Genomic DNA, 21,816 nt, shown 5'->3' on the forward strand with positions numbered 1-21,816 from the left:
ATGTTGACATCTATGACTCTAATCCAGCATAACAGGGTTCATTCAAATTTGCCCCCTCCACTTATTTATTTGTATTTTCTTTCTCTTACAACAAGATATCTGTCTCCTATTATCATCGATTTATTTACTTATTTGTTCAAATCTGGCATATGTATAGCTGCAGAATTGCTAACTCACTGCCTTGTGAGAAAAACATGTACCATTTAAAGTACAGCAATTATGTGCAGTTCTTTTGGTTTTTCCAATGTCAAGTAGAATTAGCATTTTCTAAAGGTACTTAGATTAGTTCATTCTTGCCCCATCACTCCCTTCACTGAGTTTATGTCATAGACATTTATAATGAAGTTAGATTCACTTGTTACCACCTGCATTCCATCCTGAATCTCCTTCAACATCCTAGTTGATTTTTAAAAACATTTAAATAAAGTGGTATGCAATTCTATGCCCCCCTTTCTTCTGTTTTCTGTAGGTTTAGTTTGCTATTCTTTCTCTAGTCTGAAGTTGGAAGATTAGTTGTTCATTTTAGATCTTAATTCTTTTCTAATATGAGCACTTAATGCTATAAATTTCCCTCAAAACACTGTTAGCTGCATCCCACAGACTTTGACATAATGTATTTTCATTTTCCTGTAGTTCACAATATTTTAATTTTCCTTTAGTCTCTTTTATCTAAAATTTATACAGTTATTCCAGCTTTCTCTTGGTTAGTGTTTGCATGCTATACTTTTCTCCATCCTTTTACTTTAACAAATCTGTGTCTTTATACTTAAAGTGGGTTGCTTTGAGATAGCTTATAATTGGGTCTTACCTTTTCATCTGTCCAACAATCTATTATTTAATGGGTATGTTTAGATCATTCAAATGTAAAGTGATTATTGATATGGTTGAATTAAAACCTACCATTTTGTTAGCCTTTTACTATTTTGTTTTATTAGTTCTTTGTTTCTTTTCTCCTTGTTTTCTGTATTCTAGGGTTTATGTGAACATTTTTTATAATTCCATTTTATCTCCTCTATTTATTTACCATTTAGACATCTTTTACAAATTTTAATGGTTTCAATACGATTTACAATATGAGTTCTAAATTGTAAGTCCATCTTTAAATAATTTTATACTGCTTCATGTATATTTCTAGATCCTCTTAATAGTATTTTTCCAATTCCTCCTTCCTGTTCTTTGTGCCATTTCTTTGTTACTCATTTTATTTTTACATATGATATAAACACATAAAGCATTGTCATTAGTACTGATTTTAAGAGTCATTTAACTTTTGTAGAAATTAAAAATAAGAACTAGAAAAACAGATGTTTTACTTTACTTATTCTATTTCCACATTCTATGTTTATTTGTGTATATCTAACTTTCTGTCCTATATCATATTCCTTCTGCTTGAACAACTTCTTTAAACATTTCCTCCAGAGAAGGTCTGATGAAAATGAATTCCCTCAGGGTTTTGTTTTATTTTCTGAGAAATTCTTTAGTTACCAATATCTGTTGAAGGATATTTTCACTGAGCATAGAATTCTAGGTTGAGAGTTCTTTTTACCTTAAGCGCTTCAAATGTAAAACTCCATTGTCTTTTTTTTTTTCCTAATGAGAAGTTTACTCTAATTCTTATCCTAGTTACTTTAGAGATAATGTTGTTTCTCTCTCTCACTGCCTTCAAGATTTTTTTATTTTTGCTTTCAGCAATTTGAAAACCATATGCCTACGTGTATTTTTATTTTAAATTTTTTATTCTCTTTGGTGTTCTCTGAGCTTCTTAGATCGGTGGTTTGGTGTCATTATAATAATTTTGGAAAATTCTTGGGCATTATATCTTCATATTTTTCCTTTGTCCCATTTACTGTCTTGCTTTTTCCTTCTGCGATCTTAATTACACATATGTTACACTGTTTGAAATTACCCTGTAGATCTTGAATTCTTAGCTCTGTATTTTTTCCTCCACCTTTTGTTTTTAATTTGTATTTCTGTTTGGGTAATTTCTACTGACATATCTTTAAGTTCACTGGTTTTTTCCCTTGGCTATATCAAGCTTAGTTTTGAGGACATCAAAGAAATTCTTTATTTCTGTTATTGTGTATTTGATTATTAGCATTTTTGCTGGTTATTTCTTATAGTTTCCACCTCTTTGCTGAGATTATCTATCCAAACGCACATTGTTTATCTTTTCCTTTAGGGTCTTTAACATATTACTCATAGATATTTTATATTCCTTGTCCAACATCTAGTCCTATCTGAGTCTAGTTCTTATGATTTTATTGTCTCTTTCGTTTTTCCTAGCCTTTTTTTTTTTTTTTTTAATGCTTCATAATTTCTTGTTGAAAGGCAAATATACTGTATAGGACCATTGCTGCCGACGTTCATTTTTTTATGCTTAGAGATGAGCATGGCTTTCCTTTTGCTAGGTGTTTGTGTTAAACCAGTTAGGTTTGGAGTGGGTTTGGAGTTTGTTATTGCTATGTTTACCCTCACTGCGTCAATTTTTCTATGTGATTCCCTTACTTGTTTCTGCCTTTGGCTTTGGGTGTCCCTTTGTGCCATGTTCGAGGACACTGTCTCCAGCTGCTCCCACAGCTGTATTCCAGTTATTTTTCCTGCACACTCAGCATGATGGTGGTGGTTGGGGAAAGGAGACATTCTTATGTTTTGATTAAACCTCAATATTAGAGAGGCCCAGATGTGATGCTGTGTGAGCCTAGCAAATATTCATACGTATTCCCCAGGAAGAGAGCTTATCTCTGCTCCTTGTCTTACCTCAGGGCAGTGGGTTTCTACCAGTGTTTTCAGATTATAGTTCCGATGTCTTCCCAAAGCATACTGAAGCTTTTTTTTTCTTAAGGGAGATGCCTTTGAGAAGAGTTTCACAGTGGCTTCTGTTCTTTCCCGCAGCCAGCTCCACGGGACAAAATTACTTAGGATTCTTTTTGACTTTCTTTTTGAGCTTCCTGGAGTAAAAATCTGCAAGAAGGTGCAAACCCCTTAGATCTGTAGCCTCCCCCCCCCCCAGTGTTTTGTATTTTCACACTAGCCTATACTAAGTTTTAGCATTTGTTAGACATTTCTTTTTTAAGATTTTATTTTTAAGTATCTCTGCACCCAATGTGGGGCTCAAACTCACAACCCCGAAGATCAAGAGTTGCGTGCTCCACTGACTGAGCCAGCCAGGTGCCCCTCATTAGACATTTTCTAACTTAATCTTCTTAAATGGCTGATTGGGTGTTTAGGAGTGTCTTTCCCAGGTAATCAAAAGCTCTGTTCCTATTTCTTCCTGCAAGTACTTGTCTTCCTCTAGGTTTGATGTTCGTTGCTTGTCTTGCAAATTCAGTGCTCTGATGGGTTCAAGAAAAGTCCTTCATGCAGTTTGTTCATCCTTTTCTTAATGTAAAGGTGAAAACAGCTCTTTTTAGCTTTCCGCATTCCTGTTTGAAACTGGAAGGCTTATTGTTTTTAAAGCTCTATTCACAAGTGATTTTGAATGATCAAAACAAGTCCAGCTGTTTATTTGATGGATTTGATTATTTCTTTGACTGATTTGATAGTTCATGTCCAATTAGTCAAACAATACTGTGCATGTAGTTAAAACTGGAGTATAGGGCAAAGAGATAATACATGTATAGAGCCTTTTGCCCCTAGAGTCAATGAGCATGGTGTTGTGTGTGCTCTTTTTAACTGCCTGCTTCTTTTAACTTCACTTCCATGTTTTAAAGAGAGTGAAATAAAACTCTCTCTCCTTTTCTTTCAATTTCTCCTTCATTTTATTATACACAAATCTGAGAATAAAAAATATAGAGAAGAATGTCATGAGGGTTTGAGCAGTCAGGTGGGCTACTACAGATTCCAAGACAAAGTGGCCTTATGTGGGGTGGTGAAGAGGACAAAGACCATGTGGCATCCTGGCCTTAATCTCTTCTGCATTATCTTTCGCTACGGAAATAGGATATCTAATGTTGATGTATTTATTAGAAATGTGGACACAAGGCTAAAAGCATTAAACATCCTTCTTTATATACTCCTTTCCCCTTCCTTCCTTCCTTCCTTCCTTCCTTCCTTCTTTCTTTCTTTCTTTCTTTCTTTCTTTCTTTCTTTCTTTCTTTCTTTCTTTCTTTCTTTCTTTCTTTTCTTCTGTCTTAACTAACTGTGTAGACAGTCACCAGGGCCTTGGGCTATATTATAGAATTTGGACTTCAGTGCATCATAGGGACAGTTCTTTTAGTACTTAAGTCATTTCTGGCGCTCACTGGTGGCTCCTCTAAATGTGTTGGTGGTGACTGTCGTCAACTGTACCGTTGAATCTGGATGCTCCACTTATTGTTTATGGCAGGATTCCTCTTATTGACTTATTTTGTCATGCAAAGTATACTTGTTACTTCTATTTGCATCCCCAGTTGACCATCCTCCAGGGACTCTTTTGTACTATTTGCCTTAAATTTTGCAGATTACTACATTGGACTTCAATGTCTTCCTTGATAGAACATTGATTGTCTTCTGTGGCAGAAACTGCTAGCTGCTTGCTAAAATCTATGCTTTTTTTTCCCCCCTATCATCCAACTATGGTATATTTTTCATCCCTCTTTACAATTTGGTGAAGCCATTTGATTGGGTTCTAGTGAATAAAAAGTGAAAAATGATCTATGCCATTTCTGAGCCAACGCTTTTAAGAAGCAGATATACATCCTCCATGTTGTCCTCTCTTTCTGCTTTTAGATGCCAATGACCAAGAGAACTTTGTGGAACCACAAAGTAGAGGGAGCCTTGGCTCTGAATCGTCACATGGCAGGAAGCCACCTGCCTTAAATTCATGTGATTAAGAAATAAACACTTATTTTATATGAGCTACTTGCCTTTTTTAAATTTTTTTTTCCCTTCTATTTTAGCCTACCCTAATATATATCCTTAAGGTCCTTGATGCCTGGTTGGTCATACTCTTGAGTTCCTCCAAGCCAAAATCCTTAGAAATGCCACTCTGAGGTTCCTCTTCACCATTCCAAGCACTGGGAAAAAAGACAGACTAAAATAGTTCAATTTTTAGTTGGTGGTATATATTACAGAGATTTGGATTTCTCTGTCTTTGGCACTAAGACATTAGCTAATTGCTTCCACTCTTATGAATGGATATGTCCATATTGATTTTTAAATTGCGTTTTTGCTGTCATCCATTCCTGTATTTCCCTTCAGCACCATCCCAGGTGAGTTTAAAGTTTTCTATGGCAAAAAAATCAAATGTGGCATACTTAAACACTTTCCAAATTTTCTTAAAGTTATTTTCACCAAGTCTGAGGGGGACGGCAAAATTTAAAAATCAAAAGTGATCTCATTCCCTTACCAAGATCCATGAGATTGATGAAAACAGCCTGGCCACCGCCACTGATACTGCAGTTTTAGACTTAGGAGACTGCGTGCGGCAATCCTTCCCACACCCCCACCCCTGCCCTGTGCCCCAGCAAATCTTCAGATCACTTGTCTTTGCTCCACAAGAGTAACCAAGTAAGTTTCGGAAATGCTGAATTTTATACCCCCCCACCGACCCCTTGGAATGTCATCAGGTGCTTTAGCACATTCTAGGTTCTAAGAGAGACATCCTACAGCTAGAATCTCCTCAGCTTTATTTAGTCCATTTCCATATTAATATGAGTGAAACCTAAGCATGTTACAACTATTAAAGTTATTAAATTCCAACATCTCTCAGAATAATATTGCCATTATTATTTATTTTTTATTTTTGGTTTGCAATCACTCTATATCTCTTTTCAATTTTTCTTTTTCAGTTTAAGTATATTATTTATAAACTACATAGAACTGGATTTTCTTTTGTAGACCTAATTTGGCAGTTTTTATCTTTATTGGGAGATTCGTCTATTTAGTGTAAAGACCAATGTGTTGATTTTATGCCGCTCATCTTTATGAATTTATTTATTTAATCTGTTTTTCCTCTCTCTTTCCTTTTCCTTGTTTTTGTTGGTTGGATTAAGTTCTATTTATTCTATTTTCCCCATGGTTAATTTGAAAACTCTTCTCTGATTTTCCATTTAATTCATGGTTACATCCTTTTTCCATTTCTCATATTCAGACATATTTTTCTGCTATTATTTAGAAACAAGATATCATGACATTAAGCAGGATACTTTATTTCCTTTGATTTCTTATTCCTCCATAACAATGAAACTGTTGGGATAATTTTACTTCTCCCTTTCATTCTTCCCTTGCCCCACCCCACTCAAATTCCAGAACAGTATTTCTTCCTCTCTTTATCACTACCCAGATTTCTAAGTTTCAATTAGATGGTTAGAATTTTTTATTCTGACTATAATTAGATTTTTTTTTACAAGGTGTTTCTTCTTTGTTATTTGGTTAGAGTATGTATTTATGTATGTATGTATTGTTGATATAGATTGATTAATTAGTGTGTGTCTAAAATTATCTTCCATGTCGATACATGACTAGTTTCTCTCCCTCAGTAATCTCTAGTTGGTGTTCCACCATTTCTATCCTCAAATGTTATAAATGAAAAGTCTGATGACAGTTTGATTAATTTTCATTTATTGGTAATTTCTTTTCTGTCTCGATGTGTGGTTTCTGTATTCGTACTTAGATTTCAGTATTTTTTTCCTGAATGTGCCATATTCCATTTAAAAAGAGAAAAAAAAAATGGTAAGATACCTAGCATTAAACAAAACAGTAAACATGCAAAATCTACATAAAGGAAACAACATGCTACTAATGTAAACATGGGAATGCTGTACTGCAAAGTAATTTTTCAGTATCACATAGACACACAATATGTTATAGGTATCAATTACTTCTAAAATAATTTTCACATTTCATGGCATTCAAAAAATTTCTTGGCAACTAAACAAACTGACTTAAAAGATATTTTGGAAGAATAAACATGCACAACTAGGTTAATTGAAAAATAGATAAGTCAAGAGGAGATTTATACCCTATTAGATGTCAGAACATATTATAATACTTCAATAATTAAAACTATTAGGCATTCAAATAAGTATGCACATAGATCAATGGAACAGAACAAATATTCAGAAATGGCTCAAAACATAGCAGATACATAATTAAGTGTGCCATTGCAATGAGATAAACATTTAAAAAAAATTGTTCACTCCTTATCTTCTTTCTTTCAACAAAATACATTTCATACAAATCAAAGATTTAAATGAAAAGTTGAAATAATTATGTTTTTAGAAGAAAATGGATTTAAAAAAATTTCAGGGAAGAAAGCCATTTTAAATGTGACACCAAATTTAGAAATCTAAGTAAGTTGATACATTTGCATTTAAATGTCCATGGGGGAGTGCCTGGGTGGCTCAGTTGGTTAAGCATCTGCCTTCATCTCAGGTCATGATCCCAGGGTCCTGGGATCCAACCCCCCGCATCAGGCTCCCTGTTCAGTAGGGAGCCTGCTACTCCCTCTCCCTCTGCCTGCCGCTCACCCTGCTTGTACTCTCTCTGTCTCTCTGTCAAATAAATAAATAAATAAATAAATAAATAAATAAATAAATAAAATGTCCATGGGAAAAAGCATCATAAACACATCCAAAAGACAAATAGTAAGTTGGGAAAAAATAATTTGTAAACATACATTATAGAATAAGGCTAATGTTCTTAATATGTACAGAATTTATAAAATTAATAGTAAAATTACCAACAACCCAATGAAACAATGGGAAAGGAATATGAGCAGTTTACTGAAAGGATAATCCAAACAGCTTTTTTTTTTTTTTTTTAAGATTTTATTTATTTATGTGAGAGAGAGAGAGCACCAGCAGGGGCAGTGGGAGAGGAAGAAGAAGACTCCTCGCTGAGCAGGGAGCCCAATGCGGGGCTGGATCCCAGGACCCTGATCATGACCTGAGCCAAAGGCAGATGCTTAACCGACTGAGCCACCCAGGTACCCAATCCAAAGAGCACTTAAAATTTTTTTTAAAAGCTTAATTTCATTCATAATAATAGATACACTATTAACCTATAATGGGAAACCACATATGAAGTTTTATATATCCTAATGCTGGTGAGAATGTGGGAAAATACACACTTTCATACATTGTTTTAGTATGAGTCTAAATTGGTGTAATTTCTAATGGTGGGCATTTGACAATTTGTTGTAAATTTGAAATACACATATTTTTTGGCCCTGAAACTCCACTTCTAAAAATGTGTTCTAAAAATATACTCACACAAATGAAACTATATGTACAAGATTTATGGTAGTATTTATTATAATAACAAAATATTGGAATCAACTTGAATATCCATTAATAGAGAAGTGGCTCTAAATAAATTATGGTATATTCATACGGTGGAATATTATGCAGGCACAAAATAGCACATTTTGATATGAAGTGACCTGCATGATACATTACTAGGTGAAAAAAGAAGATCCAGAATAGAGTGTAAGGTATTATACATGCATGCATGTATCATATATTTACCTGATGTAGTGCATAAAACCTCTTGGGGGCACTAGATAAGAGTCTGTTAAAATTGTTGCCTCCAGGGAGGGGAATTATGTGTCTGAGGAGGAGAGAGGTACGAGTGTATTAGTTTGCTAGGGCCGCCATAACAAAGTACTGAAGACTGGGTGGCTTGAATAATACACATTATTTTCTCACAGTTCCGGAGGCTTAAAGTCCAAGATCTAAGTTTGGCAGGTTTGATTTCTTCTGAGACCTCTCTCTTTGGCTTATAAATGGCCACTCTCTTGTTGTGTCCTCACAAGGTCTTCCTTCGTGAGCATACATACATGTCTCTTATGTGTCCAAATTTCCTCTTCTTATAAGGCCACCAATCAGATTGGATTCAGGCCTATCTGAATGGTCTCGTTTTAACTTACCACCTCTTTCAAGACTCGGTCTCCCATTCAGAGGTACTGCAGGTTAGAACTTCAACACATAAATTTTATGGAGGGGACCATAATTCAGCCCATAACAAAGGGTGATTTGCTTTTCACCGTAGTCCCATTTATACTTTCTGAATTTTGTGTCAGATGATGTTATACCTTGCAAAAAATAAATAACTTCAGAGCAACGGCCATGGACCAAATGTTTATGTCCCTCACAATTCATATGTTGAAACCCTAATCTCCAATGTGATGGTGTATGGAGATGGGACTGTAATGAGGTCATGAGAGTGGGGCCCACACAATGGGATTAGGGCCCTTCTATAGAGAAACACACGAGAAAGCTAGCTAGCTTCCATGTGAGGACATAGCAAGAAGGCAGCTGTCCACCAGCCAGGAGGCAGGCTTGACTGTAGACTTCCCAGCCTCCAGAACTGTGAGAAACAAATGTGTGTTTTGTAAGCCATCCAGCCTGTGGTATTTTTGTTATAGCAGACAGAATGGATGAATTGACTGAGATAATGACCGTATAATAAAATATATCAAACTGAAAGTTTGAGTTCCTATTGGCTCAGTAGAGGAGGGTTGAATACAACTTGGTATGACCATTAGTTTGAATATTAAGATATTAAAATAAACTTGAATATAGATGAGTGTCGACTTAGGAGAAAATATACCTGAATGCATGAAAAAGATTATTTACTCTATAAAGTATTTACCATATGATTCCTTTAAATAGAAAGCTTTCAATGTGATTCATTTTGCAGACGTTTTCAGAAATACTTCATTCCATAAAGAGAATTACACCTGAACATTTTTATTAATTTACCAGTTTAATACTGCCAAAGTAATATAACAAGATTTTCATGTAGAACAATTTTCATTCCTTGACATTCTATTCTCCTTTGAGTTACGTAGGTTATGTATCTATTTAACAGTGAATTCACACTTACATTCGAATAGAGTTTAAAATGGAATGAACAGAAATACTCTTAATGCAGTAGCCATAAAAAGACAGTTGTATATATTACTCACAGATATTGCATAGTTACCATGATAATCTCAGGACTATATGCTTCCTCTGAGGTTTTAAAGAACAGCATGAACAGTCATCTTTCTGGTTTAAGTATCGTCATGTCTAGAGGCAAGGGGTTATTTGGGTGGTTCTTAAGATTCCATTCTGCCATGTGATTACTGTAGCAACAGTTGTAAAAAGAATACAAAAGCTACACCTTCTGTAAAACTTGATACTTACTTTGGAATTTTCACAGAGATGGGTACCAAATATGTTTCATCTATTAAAATGATCAGTTTTACGAGGTAAATATAGGACTACACTAGATGTTAATGAAAACAATATGCCATCAAAAGAAGTTCCATTAATTGCTGATTTTTCATGATAGTTCTTTAAAATCTAGACTTCTACACTGCTATCTCAAGAAATTATAAACATGTTTATGTTTTCTAGGGCTACATTATATCAAGCCATGTACTAACTAGCATTTATCACCAAGAATGCAGTTTATGGAAGAACTAGTTTGCAAATGGTCTTCTCAGTTGTGTGATATTTAAGTGGTGTGATTCCGTTGTAACTAAATTAAAGAGCCATTTCTCTTAGGGATGGGGTAACTCGTCCTCAAGGAAACTATGGTTTTTGAGTGATGACAGTCTCATAGAGATTTTTTACAAACGCATAAATACACGGCCATCTCTCCCCCAACTCCATGACTCCCACCTCACACTTGACAAGTACATTTGTTTATACCATAGTAGAAAGCTGGATTAAGTGTTTTGACAGTAGACATAAATTTGCACTTAACTCTGCAAGCTAGAAAAGGCTGCAGGAATTCTAGACTTAAGAAAATATTAAGTCCAAGTAAGATTACAAGGTATATGTTTACTCTAACTTTGACTGCCTAGTGCCAGATTTCTTCTTTTTGGGAGAATCAGACATCCTTTCACAAAGAACTGGAATCATACTAAATGTCAAGAGCCCGGCCAGAAAGATAAATGTAAGTTTCATTGAATGACATCACCATCAGCATATTATGATAATGTAGGCATTTTACTACGTTACTGCCACCTTCAAACCATGTGTAAACCACGACTATTTGGGGATACAGTCTATCATGTTAGAATACATCACATTTCTGGTGTTCTGCAAATGAAAATAATTTGTAAGGTCGAACACTTCAAAGTGATGTGCTGATCATTGGTGCAACGGAGATGAGTCCCAAACTAACACGTTCAAGTACCACAAATACTCTTGTTGCTGCACTGTAATTTCTCATGTGTCCCCTCAGTTACAAAAAAATACAGGAGCAATATTTTTGAGACAGTAAGTGCCATAAATTAGGTGGTGACCATTTGTTCCTACAGAAGTAATATTTTTCCATCTGCTGGCTAACAGCTTATGAACACAAACAGCAGGTTTCCCAAATGCCTGTTTCAAAATTTCAGTACAGTATTTGTTGTGTCATTTTACTTCACCTATAGAGATTGCTATCTGAATCCGCCTTTTGTAGGAAAAAAAAAAAATGGAGTCACTCACCCTATCAGCTTGTGGTGTGTGTATGTGTGTGTGTGTGTGTGTGAGAGAGAGAGAAAGAGAGAGAGAGAGATTTTTCTTCCTTTTAGTGTCCCTTTATTTTCCCTTTGGCTTGCTTTCTTGTCTCCCTAGAAGCCATGACTGTGTTCTTCTCATACCTTCCTGTTTTCTGGTCCAGTTTAGGCATCTAGTTTCATGCCATGTACATATCCTCTCCTGGCTATTGGTCTTACACTGGGGTTTGTGTGTGTTCCCATTTCTCCTACCAACACACCATGTGGATCTTCTTGATTCCCCGAGGATACTGGGTTCTGCCTCTAGGGTAAGCCAAATACTCACAGAAGTCACAATAACTCACTCCTGGCTGCCAAAAAGTGACACACACTTAACTTCATATATATATATTTATACTTTTGAGGGCTAAATACAATTTACATTGAGAAAATTTATCATCATACTTTCTGCAAAAGTAGGAAATAATCTACCCAGTCCTATGACTGAGGGCCGAGGGAATGGTCTTGGGAGGAGACTTAAGACTTACGTTCTTGCCAGCCTTCTGTTCTTCAGCAAACTTTTTCTTATGAGAACTAGGGTAATGCAGACCTAAGGGAGGTGGGTGGAATAGAAGTGATGTGAATTGACTGACTTCTTACTCTTTTAGGCATTTTCTTACCCTCACCCTTACAAGATGCATGTTTGACCTCATTTTTACTAATAAGGAAACTGAAGCTCATAGAAGTTTATGTGATATTTTAAAGTCATGGTTATTAAGTGACAGCTTAGGAGTTCCAATCTGGGTCTGAATTTGTATCCACATAGCCTTGCTATTATATTAAAGCTGGCTTTGAGGATGCAGAATGAAAGCAAAAAACAAAACACACAATGGGAACAACAAATCTCATTGAAAGATACTGAAACGTACCTAGGATATGAACAACTTAGCAGAATTAGGAAGAAATTTACCTCCCAAGAGTGCACCTGTCCAAAGGATTATTTGATATTACACTGAATCCACTGTCTGAAAAAGCACATTTTTAAGTTTTCCTTCAAATTTATAGTTTTAAATAAGCTTTCAAGATAACAGGCTATTCTTCAAATAATTCTTTTCTTACATCGAGTTTTTGGCAAGGAGCTCCATTTGGTCAAAGGACTAGCAGCTCCAGCAGAGTTTCTGAACATCCTGACTCTTTATTTTGTTAAACCTGGCCTCACCCTTATCTGGGGAGGTTAATCTGGCAAACTCTTACGATAGCCCTATTCCATTAGACACTCTCTGAGCTCAGCATGCAAAGAAACACTTTGGGGTTGAACTGTCTGATTTTGGTCCACATGAGACAGTAAAGTTGATTTTCCTACTCACAACAAGATTGTATTTTCAGGAAAAAAAAATGCTTGGAGCTGGGCTAATTTGGTGCTTTTATTTCTAAAATATTTTTATTCAAGAAGATAGTAAAGCTGAGGCTTTCCCTCTCCCCTTTGTACCATCAGCTGTATTTGAAGTAGATTTTAATGTTGTTTTTACCAAGGGTCCACCTTCAGACAGCAGCTTTCATCACCAGGCTGGAGTCCTCGTTCAGCATTTTTAGAGCAGTCAGGGGTGAGGCCTTCCCACTCCCAGAGCCCCATTAATAAATGGAGAGCTGGCTCTGCAGCCACTGGCCACAGCTCCCAGCGCAGCCCCCCATCACAGCACGGTAGTAAATCAGCCCCGCGTGTTTTCCTAATTTTAGGTTTGGTCTGACTTAATCCATCTAATAGGAAAAACATCTGGTCTCGTTTTACTTTTAATCTGTTCTTTACATCAGGAACCTTATCGCCCTGGGACCAGGTAGTAACAAGAGGTCGGTTCTTGTACCTGGGCATGGCTATGTATGGTCCATGCCTAATAAGGGCCTGCTTTCCATTTATGCTTCCCAGTCCTTTATAGGCCTTCATTAACAATAAAGCATTGACATCACCATCAGTTTGGGATTGTAAATTCCCTGATTAGTGAAAAGCCTGTGTTGTGACACATTTTGGGTCAAGAGGAGCTGGGTATATAATCTGGGGTGGGGGAGCTGGTTAAAGTAATTTTTACGTGATAAATTTAGCAAAGATCTGAGTATTTAACAGCCTCTGTCAAGGATAAATATTCTAAAGTATTGCATTTGAGTTGAGTTTTATTTTTATATTGTTGTATTAAGGCATACAAAATATTATTTTAAAAAATGTATGGAAATATCTTAGAGGAAGCAATACAATACTGTCATATGGAGTCAGTTTAGTTTCTGTTTATATTAGGCATGCAAGATAGCACAACGTATTTAACTCTTTTGAAAGAACCATAAAATAGCTCCATTTTAACATTTTTGACTAGAGTTAGAAGTGGTTCTGGGATTTAGAAATCATTTAAATGAAAAGGGACCAGGGGTCATTTGGTTTCCCAAATAGCATTTTCCACTTTGTTTACCTCAGAAATGGTACTCATTTCTGATTCTTTTTTTACTTTCAGCTCTCCTTCTTGCTGATGCCCTACCTTCCAGCTCTTTCTCTCCCTCTTTTGTTTTTGAGAGCACTTTGGATATAGTGTGAAGGTGGATTTTCTGACGGAGCTGAGATCAATTGTTGCAAAGACTCCGAGCTCTCCACTTGGCTTTTTACTCCTCTGAATTGGTTTTAGAAAATCACGGACAACATGAGGTAACAGCAAACTCTCTAGGAATTAACTTCAAATAGCCCCGGGCCTAAAAGCTCTTCCCAAATCTACAGTATGTTAGGGGACTTTCACTCCCCAAAGTAATGTAGCTGTTTATGCACTCCTGCCTCTGAGTTCCTTTTAACTGGGGCCTGAGGAGGAGTGCCTAAGCAACATTACTTTGGCAAGCAGGAATTAATTATTGAAATCAATTATTGCGTCTTTCCGATGGCTGCAGTCAAGTCCTCAGTGAGTTGACATAAAAAATACTTGTCTCAATGGCTGTCTCTGTGAAAAGAGATTGAAATAAATCAAAAAGAAAAGGGAATGACTTTCGACTTGGTTCCCTTCCATCTCTTAGGATTTCTCAAAAACTTTACTAGTTGGGAGTTGAAAACAGAAAAGATTTTAACTCTTTTTTTTCCCTACGAATGGAGAATTCTGTTTCTGCATAGTAAAAGGATTTCTCTCGTGATGTAGAGTTGTTTTGTGTTTCTTTTTTTCAAGATTTTGTTTATTTGAGTGAGAGAGAGAACACAAGTTAGGGTGGAGAAGGGAGGGTCAAAGGGAGAGGGAGAAGCAGGCTCCCCACTGAGCAGTGAGCCTGACATGGGGGCTTGATCCCAGGACCTGAGATCATGACCTGAGCCTAAGGCAGCCACTTAACCAACTGAGACCACCAGGCACCCCCGTTTTGCATTTCTGACATGAGTAACTCTTGAAACTGATTTGAAAGTGGCACCAGCCTTGCCAGTGTCGGTGTTGCCTGAAGGCTAAACCAGTATCTCTTGAACTTGCTGTCTGTGTCATTTGCCTCCTAATCTTTACCAGGCATGTTGTCTCCTATTTCCATTTGCTTCTTTTGGAAACACTGAGAATTTACTTGGCAGGCGCTCTCTAATGTGCTAGATAGTTTACCATTAACAGACTTTTAATATATAGGAATAAGATGGGTGAACATTTAAAGGGAGTATTTCACAGGGCTCTCTGGAAACCTTATGAGTAAGAAAAGTTCATTATGAACTCAATTTGGGCCACCAACTGTTTTTTTAATCGTGAAACTAACTTGTCATCTATAAGAAAATGATGGACTTGCAATAGCTTTTCTAATTAGAGATAGTATGATCCTTAGAAAATAAATGAAGATAGAGTCCAAGATTGGAATATACCTGTATTCCCTAGTGCAAATTTACCACTGAATTTCAGCAGGCAAAACTTGAGGTCTCCAACAAGCTTGAGGCCTACTGACATTTGAAACTACAAGAAAAAGGGAGTGCTTTTGAGGCAAACATTAAGAGAAAGTGAGAGATTTCCCCTAAGAATAGAAAGGATTCCCCTTGTCCAGGAGGAGGAGGAGAGATACAGAACAGTAGTGAGAGTAGAGAGACCAGTAAACTCCTGTGAAAGGGGTTCAGCAGACTGGACAGTTGGTATCACCTCAGGGAAGGGATGGCCGAAATATGCACCTCAGTGGCCTCACAGAGATGCCCAGGCAGTGTCCTGCAGGAGGGCCCACTGGTCCAGGGAGCCTTATGGACAGGAACCTGGGACAGGCCAGCCACAGACTATGTGACTGCTAGCTATCACTCCCTTCCCTACGTCCTTACTCACAGGTCTTCAAAATATCCTGGCCCTATGTCAATCTCCTGGGACTTAACCAATGTTGTAAAAGAGGGGTGCCCCCCATAGTGAGTTTTAATTTTCTGCTAACTCAACAGAATCAAGGGGTAGGGTTTGAAAGACAAAGGAGGTTGGCTTATAGAAAAATGAAATCATGTCTATTTCTTGCACCCTGAATTTCTGGACTATGATTTCTACATGTTTGAAATTCTATCCTTAATTCATATCCATTTGAATTGTCCCCGAATCTCTACAGCTCTGGACTGCTGTGTGGCTTGTCTCCTTTCTGCTGTCCTTCTTTTGAAGCTCACTATTAGCAGAGACTGTGGCACCTGAAAATTATTGCTGTGTAATCTGGATTCTTAATAGAAATTCCAGGAAGCTCAGTTCTGGGCAGCATATGTGAATTGAAGGGAAATAAATATTCTCCTTTTGGGGTCAAGAAGAGTCATGAGTAATTTAATGTTGGTATCCTCCCTTGTCTCTTGTCCTCTTTGGAGCCAGTGACAATGATTAGGGACGGGTCTCTGTCTCTTGCCTTAGTACCTATGTGAAATGTGGCATTTCCCATTCTTTTTTCTCTAGCTATACAGTTACTGAATGGACAGCTTTTTTCCTGCTTTCTCCCTTAGACCTCAATTACTGATTCATATAGCCAGAAGAATAGATTTAACAAATATATAATGATTCCCACTGTGTATAGTATTGCTCAAAGCTTTGCCCTGGAAGTGATGGATAAAATAGCACAAAATATTGAATAGGGTGGGAGAGAGGCTGAATAGAGGGAAGATGAGTGATCTGTACGGGCTGAGTTCAGAAATAACCCTCAGCAAAGCCACCACAAGAACATTAGGGGATGTCAAGAGGCTAGGTATCAAGGTAAGAGCCCACACTAAGTTAAATTTTCTAAAGTTGGAAATATGAATTCTGATAGATGTATGAAATTATTCAATCATTTGCCATGGCTTCGTTTTATTACACTAACCTTTCCCCAGAACTGCCTATTAAAAACAAAACAAAACAAAACAAAATTGTTGCTAAGATTTTCTTTATTAGGAAAGGACCTAAGAAGTATGTTTTTTTCCAGTGTTTGGGAAGCTAGCACTTGACTTGGTATCTTGCTTGGGTTCTATAGAAGCAGAGACTGAGACAGGAATTTGGGTGGACATTGTTTATTGAGAGAATGCTCTTAGGAGAAAGGAAGAAAGGAAGTAGAATATGGTGGGGAAAGGATCTCAGCAAGGAAGTGGTTCTCAGCTTGATCCCACAGGGAGCTCTGAAGCATGTATTGTACCTTGGATTTGGTATCTCACAGTGAGGTAGGAAGCTGACCTTTTGTACCTCCATGTGAATCAGTCATTGGGTAAGGGTTGTTCATTGCATCTCCTATGAGTGTGTGTGTGTGTGTGTGTGTGTGTGTGTGTGTGTGTGTGTGTGATTTCCCAGGTGTAGTAGCTCTCTTTAAGTAAAGTCTGTTTTTCTCCAACAGTCAAAGCAGCTTCCATTGACCCAATGAAGGGGATTTAGGCACACTGAACAGCATTCACTGCATTTGGGATTCTCCATTTTAATATCTTTAATATTTTAAAAACTTTCTAAATTTAAAATGTTTAACATTAAACGAATATCATTTTAGCATCTTTAATAATTTTAACATCTTTTCCATTTAATATATGAAATATGCATTTCATATTCTGATGCTTTCTTAGAATTAACTCATTTAGCTCTTCAGTGGATTTCTGTTGGTAAGTGATTGAATTCTATAGTGTTCTTAAGCAATATAAATATTAGTAATCCTAAAGTCAGGTTACTTTATAGTAAGGGATGCTAGGAATAAGTTACATGTCTACATTTTAGGGATTCCTTTCCCATCCCTATTCACCCAGAAAATATGAATAGAATATGTGCTTTCAATGAAAGAAATTGTTTTTGTTTTACCCAAACTATTCCAGAGAATTAAGTAATAATCTTAATAAACAAAGTGATAGGAAGAATAAATGAGGAAAAGTAGAACTGGTATTTGGAAAACAAGACAGCAGTGGCAGTATTATGAGTCCAATATTTGGAACTGCCTTCTATTTGGAGATCAGTAATAAGATTTACAAATGGCTTGGTAGCCTCATATTTCTTACAAAACGTCACTAAGTATTAGCCAATACGTATAGAGAATATGCATCTTGGGGAAATTAATAGTTGTTTTTTATTTCTTATAAGACCACACAAGATATGGATTTCAATCTGTCAGCATTAAGAAAGAAGAGGAAAAAGGTCTTGATTAGAAGAGATCATAAATCATCATGAATTCTTGCCTTGGTTCTTCTCTGCTCTCACCTCAGTGGGCCATTTGTACTTATGCAGGAAAGCACAAAGCTCTTCAGGTTGGAATGTATTATTTTCCCTTCCAACAATGACCAGGTAAGAGTCTTTGTACATCAGTACTGTTAACGAAGGATTTGAACCATTAGCAGATTTGAAGAAGGATTCATTCCACACTGTGAGGGTTAATGCTTCCTCACTGGCTGACGAGGAACCATTTGAAGAGTTTGAAACTTGTTATTTTCACGTTGGTACTGTACATATGTCTCCAGAGTGTGGGAGCTTCATAAACAACACATTTTGATCTGAGCAGATGTACTGCATCTCAAGAGGTTGGGAAGTTCATTATTACAGACAGCCCACCTAACATCTATTTGGTCAGACTCCATTAGGTATATTAAAATACAACGTGAAATGTCTGAATGAAAAGTTTGTTTGGTGATCAGTAGCGTATTCACATCTCTTCTGGATGAGGAAAACTGTAGTCTCAAAGCAGTGGCCACATTCAAGTGATATATATTTGTAATATTGACTGCTGTGTGGGTGCTACTGACGGCTTTTACTGTTCCTAAAATAAATGTCTTCTAGCAGCACTTAATAGACATGATCTTAGCCATTTTTATATTCCAGGGAGGGACTAATGTTATTGTCCTTATAGGGTAGAAAGGAAATATGGAAGCAGACAAAGGGAATACATGGTATTCTCACATGCTTTTGATTCGTGTTTCACCTACGTGGTCACTCTGCTCTAGCAGAAATGATTCTGTTCTTCCAGGAAAAAAAAAAAAAAGTCTACTTTAGGATTAGCCAGACAGCAAATGGCATCCCTTAAAGCAAAGGGCTTAAAGAGGAAATTATGAAATATATTAAATTTCTCTCAAATGAAATATGACTCCTAGGATGGCGATCAATTTTTAGTTGAGAGGTAGTGAATGGAGGTTAAATCATGAATTCACACTTTCCCTTGTGATCATCAAATCAGCACTCTTAAATTATCTACTTTAAAGGCTCAAAGTCACTTGTTGTTTTATGCTTCTCCCATGTCCCTGGTGCTAGCATATTAATGGTCTTTGCCATTTGTAGAGTAGCAAGCTGCCAGATCAATAAGCGTGCTTAGCTGCTTGCCATTAAAATTGATCTGTACTATCCTTCCGATTGACGTCATATCCAGCTGTAAATATCATCAAGTAAGCTGTCAACTCATTTTCATTATGAATGTTTTTCATTTCAAAAGATGGACTTCAGTTGGACAGCATGTTAGGATTTTTCTTCATTATTTCTGACATTTCCTCAATGGCATCAAGTGCATCTTTAAAGGGAGATCAGGATTGGCCAGGAACTTTTAAAAAGGAGGAGGAACTAACAACAGCAACAACAACAACCAAAATAAATAAATAAATAAATAAATAAATAAATAAATAAATAAATAAAAGACAACAAGTATAGACAAAGATCTTTGCAAGCTAGAATGTCAGAAATTTCTAAGAGAATCAAAGTAGCAATGCTTGAATAATCTTTTTCAATATGTGAACCAGGCCCAGGAGACCTTTATGAGCACCTGGGTTTACATAAAGAAAATTATAGGGTTATATTCTTGGAAAGATACATCTTCAACAGAGCTTACCATTGGAACTTCAAAGGTATATTTGTTTATGTGATACTGACCAAAATCTCTCCCTGAGAAGAATTCTGGTTATTGTCTGTAAACCATCTTGAGAATTAGTGTCATATGGTGGTGAGGGTGCGTACCTGGATGTCCATCAATGTGAAAATCCTGGAAAGGTCACAGTTTTTCTAATAGAATGTTAAACTTACCATGTGAGTTTTGTTTCTCAAGAATATTCCTCTGTCTTCATCTAGCAATAGGGAGCACAGGTCCTCAAGTCTTTGTCTACCACCCAGCTCCCACCGAACGTCTGAGAAAAGAAGCAATGTTTGTTGTAGATACTTTAAAGCTCATCTATGCCTCTAAAAATTCTAAATCAGTGTAAATATAGCAAAATATATATGTGTATATGTGTATACATAGAATATATATATTATATATGTATTATATGTATAATATATATTATGTTATAAACAAACGTGCACATAAATATATTAGGGATGATAAGATGCACACAGAAAATTAGCATTTTTCGGTTACTAGGTAGTCTGATATTACCATATTTGGACTACATTTTCACAAAATTATTACTCAATTATTTTTTTACATTAGGACTCAGTTTTTTAATTAAAAGTTATTAAAAGAAACATTTCTACAAAATTCATAACTACATTTGTTACAAAAGTAATTACAATCTGTATCATTCCATATATCCTATACGAAATCTTGACTAAGAAATATCTTTTAGATTTTACTGCTAAGCAAGCTTTGTTTCCTTGCTGAGAATCAAGAATCTTCTTCTTTGTTGATAATGAGATTGTTTAACTGATAGTTCCCTTTAGTGTTGGCTGCCAGGAAGCTCAGAATTAAATTTGAACTCCACCATAAAAGTTAAACAAGTATGAAAGCATATATACGTTCTGTATATATACATTCGTGATTTTATATTTTTATCATTATTATCCCTTTGCATAATCTCCTTTTAAACTATCTCAAATTCTTTGTGAAATGAGACAGGGTAAAGTAAATAAAAACAAACGAAAGATTGTTTTTCAGGGTGTTAGTTTATGCTGTCTTAAAAACATGTCAACTTCCAGTAAAAGTGAAAAACCACGAATTATTTACTTCAAAAAAGTCCACATTCTTTTTGACAGAATGTACAGAATTTATAGTACTAATAAGATCTATACTGTGGGTGCCTACTTAGTAATAGATGCAAGAATATCTACTGCATCTGCTAATCTTTCTAACCACCTTGCAAATAGTGACAGTGTGTCTCAATTTTTCTGAGGGTCAGAGAGTTTGAGTGACTTATTTATATTAAGGTCACCTACCTGGTAGGTGATAGAGACACTGCTCAAATTCCTCACATGAAATGGGGGAATAAATTCTGTAGAGTATCAGTTGCACAGTCTGGCATACTTTAAATTACAGGAATGATAAGTTCCATGTCTTGTCTATGTTTGTTTTCTTAGGCACCTGCCTGGCAAAGAGTAAATGCTGAAAGATATTTGACACATAACTAAAAGGCCAAATGAGTAAACAAATCATGAATAATATAACAAATAGCGAAATCATGTGATATATAATATAATGAATAATATAATTATATAATGCATACAATATTTCAATTATATAATATTTGAATTCACGTTAATATTTGTATTATGCATTAAAATTTAAATGATAAGTACCCATTACTTCACAAGCATTTCATAGGTGAGTTTACACAAATTGTTTCACTGAATTTCGCAGAAGATCTGTGAGGCACATGTCTAGGAAACCAGTCTCAGAAATCATGAAGCAACTAGCTGAGGATAGTGAGTGATAAAGTTGGGATCTGAATCCCCGTCTAACTCTAGAGCTCATGATCATATGAAACTTTGCTGATAAGTGATCTTTACTTAATTGATCTTTTATTTAATTCTAATGAGTGAGTTCCACATTTTACAAATCTATTCCACTCACTCACAACTACGTATCAAACTTACTTGATCACTCCTTCCTGGAGACACTTTCTTCACTTGGCTTCCAGGACCCCATACTCTGCCAGGTTTCTCCCTACCTCAGTTGGGAATCCATCAGTCTTTTTTGTCTATCCCTCCTCTTTTCTTCAAGGACTAGAATGCAGGTTTGATCCAGTGCTTAGTCCTTGGTTCCCTTCAACTCTCTGTCAACACTCATTCCCTTGGTGATAT

General features: G+C 36.2%; 1 long non-coding RNA gene across 2 annotated transcripts in view; it reads left to right on the top strand.

Annotated features, from left to right (window-relative positions):
- Nucleotides 1-21,816, top strand: part of LOC113242064 (uncharacterized) — a 338,014-nt gene that overhangs the window by 244,733 nt on the left and 71,465 nt on the right. For both annotated transcript variants that reach the window (XR_008957100.1, XR_008957099.1), the window contains exons 5-7: nucleotides 7,746-7,906; nucleotides 13,894-14,081; nucleotides 17,911-18,111. This is a non-coding gene — a long non-coding RNA (uncharacterized LOC113242064). The remainder of the gene's footprint in view (nucleotides 1-7,745; nucleotides 7,907-13,893; nucleotides 14,082-17,910; nucleotides 18,112-21,816) is intronic.

Source organism: Ursus arctos, unplaced genomic scaffold, assembly GCF_023065955.2.
Source record: "Ursus arctos isolate Adak ecotype North America unplaced genomic scaffold, UrsArc2.0 scaffold_36, whole genome shotgun sequence".
Classification (NCBI taxonomy): domain Eukaryota; kingdom Metazoa; phylum Chordata; class Mammalia; order Carnivora; family Ursidae; genus Ursus; species Ursus arctos.